Genomic DNA, 6,601 nt, shown 5'->3' with positions numbered 1-6,601 from the left:
CTCCCACTCCCCCTGCTTGTGTTCCCTCTCTCACTGTCTCTGTCAAATAAAAAAATCTTAAAAAAAAAAAAAAAAAGAAAACACTGTAGAGAACAAATGCCTACATTTAGTACTTCTTTTTTTTTAAGATTTATTTATTTAATTGACAGAGAGAGACAGCGAGAGAGGGAACACAAGCAGGGGAAGTGGGAGAGGGAGAAGCAGGCTCCCCACTGAGCAGGGAGCCCGATGCAGGGCTCGATCCCAGGACCCTGGGACCATGACCTGAGCCGAAGGCAGACACTTAACCAACTGAGCCACCCAGGCGCCCCGGTTTATTTTATTTTAAAGAGAGAGTGTGTGCGCGCAAGCAGGGGGAGGGGTAGAGGGAGACGGGGAAAGGGAGAGAGAATCTCCAGCAGACTCCCTCCGAGTGCGGAGCCTGACATAAGGCTCTGTCCCAAGATCCTGAGATCATGACCTGGGCTGAAACCGAGAGTCAGATGCTTAACCGACTGAGCCACCCAGCGCCCCTACATTTAGTGCTTTTAAAAATAATTTTCCTTCTGGGGCGCCTGGGTGGCTCAGTCGTTAAGCGTCTGCCTTCGGCTCGGGTCATGATCCCAGGGTCCTCGGATCGAGCCCCGCATCGGGCTCCCTGCTCAGCGGGAAGCCTGCTTCTGCCTCTCCCACTCCCCCTGCTTGTGTTCCTGCTCTGTGTCTCTGTCAAATAAATAAATAAAATCTTTAAATAATAATAATAATAATAATTTTCCTTCTGAAGTCCTTCCTTGGTCTAATAATGATAATTGACAATTAGGAAGTACAAACATACCTCAGAGATATTATGGGTTTGGTTCCAGACCACTGCAATAAAATGAATATCATAATGAAGTGAGTCAAATGAATTTTCTGGTTTCCCAGTACATGTATAAGTTTGGTTTACACTATACTGTAGTTGACAGAATGTGTGATAGCATTATGTCTAAGAACCAACGTACATCCCTTAATGAAAAAATATTGCTAAAAAATGCTAACCATCGGGCGCCTGGGTGGCTCAGTTGGTTAAGCGACTGCCTTCGGCTCAGGTCATGATCCTGGAGTCCCGGGATCGAGTCCCATATCGGGCTCCTTGCTCAGCAGGGGGTCTGCTGCTCCCTCTGACCCTCCTCCCTCTCATGTGCTCTCTCTCTCTCAAATAAATAAATAAAATCTTTAAAAAAAAAAATGCTAACCATCATCTGAGCTTTCAGCAAGTTGTGATCGGAGATCACCATGACAAATACAGTGATAATGAGACAGTCTGAACGATTGCAAGAATTACCAAAATGTGACACAGAGACACAAAGTGAGCAAATGCTGTTGGGAACATGGCACCAGTAGACTTGCTTGACAGGGTTGCCACAAACCTTCAATCTGTCAAAAACGGGAGTATCTGTGAAGTGCAATAAAGTGAGGCCCAATAAAATGAGGTATGCCTGCACTTGGTCAAGGGCTTTACATAGGGAAGATACTATAATGTGTATGGGCAGAAGCGGAGGCTCCAGGGGGTAAATGAATTGCTTCAGGTCATACAGGCCATAAGTAGAAGAGCCAGGTTTTAAACCTCGCTGCCAGACTGCAACTCCAGAGCATGTAACCTCTGTGCCACGCTGGCTTTCCAGGACCTTCTCTCTTCAGGACTCAATTTGGTCCACTTTCTTCTGCCTATTAAATCTGACTGGTGGGTATATTTCTTTTTGTTCTCAGCCTGCTCTTATCTAGATGTCACTAGGCCAGAATTGATAACCTCACTCAAATTAAATCATATATGATTAATATGACATCAGGAGTTTTTGCACAGAAAACTCATTTAGTTGTTCCATCTCTTCACAACTTTGAAGGCAACATGGCCATAAGGGCACGGAGTATTTTAAAAGTTAGACCAAAAAAGTTATGGCAAGGGTAGAAGGGGGTCACAAGTGATAATTTTCTGAAACAGTGCCTACTCTCACTGGTTGAAGATGAATTATTAGATGAAAACAATATTCATGTGCTCATGCCTTGTGTATTGCCTAATAGAATATTTTATCACTTTTTTTTAAGAATTTACTTATTTGACAGCACAAGAAGGGGTAGTGGCAGGCAGAGGGAGAGGGGGAAGCAGGCTCCCTGCTGAGCATGGAGCCTGATGCAGGGCTTGATCCGCTTAACCGACTGAGCCACCCAGGTGCCCCACATTTTATCATTTTTAACATATCAGTGTGTCAATTTTTGCTCCTAAGGCAGGGGGCATTTTGATCCCAAACACTTGAAAAATGGATGAGGACTGGTTTCACCCCAAGGTGACTATACAGAATGATTTTGGGTGTCCCCAGATATATATACCCTTTAGCCAGTGGCATACAGAATCTTTGGTTACAATGCCAGCATCCCAGAAAGAATACCGTATTAGCATTATCAGTTATTATAAATTGTCAAGGGATAGTGATTCTCATCTAATATGATGGCTTGTTGAAAAGCGGGAAACTCCCGTGTTTTGAAAAGGAAAGAGGACAGGACAACATGTCAAAGGGTTTGGTCAAGGGTTTTGTCCTAGATGGACTTAGGGTCAGAAGACAAGTGTAAGGCCAGGTTCTGCACTTCCCAGCCCACCTGGTTTGCCTCAGTGTGCCAGTCTGAAAATAGAGTGTGATATCTGTTGTAATTTAGTGTAGATATGAAGCTCAAAATTAGGGAACATGTATGAAAGTTTTTTTGCAAGCTTCATAGTATTACACAACTGTGAAGGATTATCATTGATTTAGAGCATGGACTATTGCCCCTAAAGGTAAGTCTCTGGGGTCCCACAGTTAGATGGTGCATTGGACATTTAGGGAACAGGTTAGGAATACTGGGGCCCTTGGCAATTAAAAGAAGGTGGATAGAGAGGGAAGAAAAAAACCTATGTATGGAGTTTGGAGCCTCCATATTATCCAAATTTAAATGTTACCTAGACCAACATTGAGGCAAGGTCCTCTCCCAACAAATGGCCCCTTAAGAACCAAAAGCAGGAGGTGCCTGGATGGCTCAGCCAGTTAAGCTGTCTAACTCTTGATCTCAGCTCAGGTCTTGATCTCAGGGTCATGAATTCAAGCCCTGTGTTGGGCTCTGTGCTGGGCATAGAGCCTACTTAAAAATAAATACTTTTTTTAAAAAATCGCCAAAGCAGAGTGGCACATCCCAGGTGCCTTTATGTACGGACACCATAAGAAACAGGAGCGCCTGGGTGGCTGTTGGTTGGGTGCTTCCCTTGGGCTCAGGTCATGATCCCGGGGTCCTGGGATCGAGCCCCGCGTCCAGCTCCCTGCTCAGCAGGGAGTCTGCTTCTCCCTCTTTCTCTGCTCTTCTGCTCCTCTCCGCTGCTCATTCTCTCTCTCTCTCTCTCAAATAAATAAAATCTTTGAACAAACAAATAGACATAAAAGAAATCGAATACACAGCATCCTGTAGTCCGTCAAACCTGGCATAACTGCAGACCAGGTAATCTGGTAAACAGCTATCACTAGCATTATCTCTGCACCTCTAGGAATCTGGCTAGACAGGCAGGAGTCAGGTTAGAAGGGTTAGGCCACATGCCTCCACGTAAAGCCTAATAGAAGAATCCAGATTCAAATGAGTGATATCTCAAAGGTTCCAAATTTAGTTCCACCTTTCGGTTCACCTTCCCAGTCCCCTGCCCTGACCCCCTGATCTGGGACCTTTATTCTGCAGAAATAATTGAAGTGGGCTGAATAATTCAAGCTAAAAAGAGTAATACCTTGCCTTTTCCTTGTTATTAAAGCAGCAGAAACCACCAGAGGAGGCTAAAAAGCAATAAACCTTATTAGCACAGTATTTCTGAGAGCTTTTAAAAAGTAATAGACTCACCTCCACCCACAGATTCTGAAGTTTTAAGGTAGGGCCCAAGAGGGGACAGTCAGCTTCCAGGACAGTATTAATGGTTAAGGACCTTCTGTAACAAGATCATTTGAGGAGCTTGTTAAAAGCAGAATTCTGTGTCCTACATCCCAGAATATTGATTCAGTAGGTGGTAAGTGAAGCCTAGAAATCTGCATTTCAACCAGCTCTCACACGTGTTTATACACATTAAATTCAGAGAAGCCACAGCCCCAGTAGGTATCTGTGGGGGGTATGAAGGAAGCATGATGGTGGGGAGAGCAGGATCAGGGAACACAGCCTCTTAACCTGGTTCGTTTCAGACCCCTCCCCGCTGCTGCCTCTTTCTCATCAGAAAGGTCCTTCATTTCTCCCCCTCTACTTTCTAATTCCTGTTCCTTGCCATGCCCTTACACAGATCTACTACTGTCTTCTGAGATTACTACGGAAACTCTGCCATAAACATGATTTTGTTCTAACTCTTATCTTACAGATTTCAAAACTGAGGCCTAGAGAGAAGAGATACTATAAAGATCACAGTACTGGTTAATCCCTGAAGCAGTCCTGACCCCTTTGACACCTAATCCAAAATCTTTTCAACTACTTCAGACTGCCTCTCATTCAGCTGATGCTAAAAGCTCTTTTCAGATACTGGTAAAGTAGCAGTGTTTTGAAATTACCTTCAAGACGGCCTCCTGCAACTCAGTCTTCAAGGGGAAGCAAGGATCTGCATCTTAAACCTTCCTTCCTTTCTTAGGTTCCAAAGCTGTTTATATTGGTTACCAGGCAACCACCTCTTTAGAATTCCATGGGTCTACTGACAGAATTTGCAGGTTCAATCAGTGGTATCCTCAGCTATTTATTTAATTTCCTTTTGTAAACAACTTTGGGAAACTGCATTGTATTTATTGATGGATGGCACAACGGATTTCTTGGTCATTCTTTGAAAATAAACCTCTAAGTCTGTGCAGCTCAATATTTTTTTCCCCTACAAGCATTCCTAAGTCCTGCTGAGAAAGAGGAAACACATGAACAGCCCACTCTGGCATGCTTCAGATTACTAGGCTGATAGAACAAATAGTAAAGTAGAATGGGTCTGTCTTTGGGGTCTTTTCCATTCCCCTTTCATCTCCACCTCCACTTAATCTCCTTCGATCACACAGTTTAATTCCATCTCTCCTGCTCCTCAAATCCTGGCTAGATGATCAGGTGGTGACACTGTTTTTACAAGGCGACTCTTCAAATCCCATATTTCTATTAGTAAAATCCCAGGCCTCCAGAATACTGGTCTTTAGGAGTTCCCTTATGAAAAGAATTTGACAGCAGAAAAGATTTCTGGGCATGAGGTTCTGTCTGTCTTGTTGACCTGGGGCTATTCAGGTGGTTGCCGGATCTTGCTGACCAACTTGAGCACTCACTTTAGTGCCGGGGCTCAAGCTGTGCTTAGACCCTGGGACCCTTAAATAAAATCTTAAAAAAAAAAATACCCTGAAACCCTTACAAAAGGGGGAAAAGACTGAAAGTCTTAAAATTAAACAGAATTACCATGTGATCTACCAATTCTACTACTTATGAGTATATACCCAAAACAACTGAAAGCAGGGTTTCTTAAACAGGTATTTGTATACCCATGTTTATAGCAGTACATTCACAATGGTCAATGTGGAAACAATCCAAAATCCATCAGTAGATAAACGGATAAACAAAATGTACTGCATACATACAGTAGACGAGCCTTAAAATGGAGGGAAATTCTGATACATGCTACATGTATGGATGTACGTGAAAGACATAACTGAAATAAGTCAGACAGAAAAGGACAAATACTGTATGATTCTACTTATATGAGGTACTTCGAATAGTCAAATTCCTAGAGACCAAAAAAAATGGTGGTTTCCAGGGGATGCAAGGGTTTTCAGCTTGGGCGACAGAGTTCTGGAGATAGTGGTGATGGCTGCATAACACTGTGAGTGTACTTAACTATACACTTAAAGATGGTTAAAATGATAAATTTTAGGTTTGTATAATACCACCATTTTTAGAAACCCTATTTAATTGTGAAAGCCATGTTATTTTTTTTCTTTTATCTCTCGCTCTCTTTTTTTTAAGTAGGCTCCATGCCCAATGTGGAGCCCAAGGCAACCCTAAGATCAAGACCTGAGCTGAGATCAAGAGTCCGATGCTCAACCAACAGAGCCACCCAGGCACCCCAGCCATGTTATTTCTGACAGAAATTCTGGACAAAGAAGAAAATTAAAACTATCCAAAATACCCCAAAGCCTAAGAAACAACAGTTTGGGTAATTGTTGACTAGTTTTTTTTTTTTAAAGGTATCAATACACATTTTTTAAGGTTATATGGATCTCTACCTGCTTTCAATGTCATGAGAGTTTCCTCATCATATTCTGCTATAACATCTTTAATGGCTACATCTCTTCTGTTATATAACTGCATCACAATTAAATTGATTAAACCAAATTTATATTGCTAGTTTGTTTCTCACTTTTCCTCTATTAAAACAACAATATGGGGCGCCTGGGTGGCTCAGTCGTTAAGCGTCTGCCTTCGGCTCAGGTCATGATCCCAGGGTCCTGGGATCGAGCCCCGCATCGGGTTCCCTGCTCAACGGGAAGCCTGCTTCTCCCTCTCCCACTCCCCCTGCTTGTGTTCCCTCTCTCGCTGTGTCTCTCTCTGTCAAATAAATAAAACCTTTAAAAAAAAAAAA

This window comes from Neomonachus schauinslandi, chromosome 9 (genome assembly GCF_002201575.2).
Source record: "Neomonachus schauinslandi chromosome 9, ASM220157v2, whole genome shotgun sequence".
Classification (NCBI taxonomy): Eukaryota; Metazoa; Chordata; class Mammalia; order Carnivora; family Phocidae; genus Neomonachus; species Neomonachus schauinslandi.
This window is presented reverse-complemented; position numbering follows the sequence as displayed.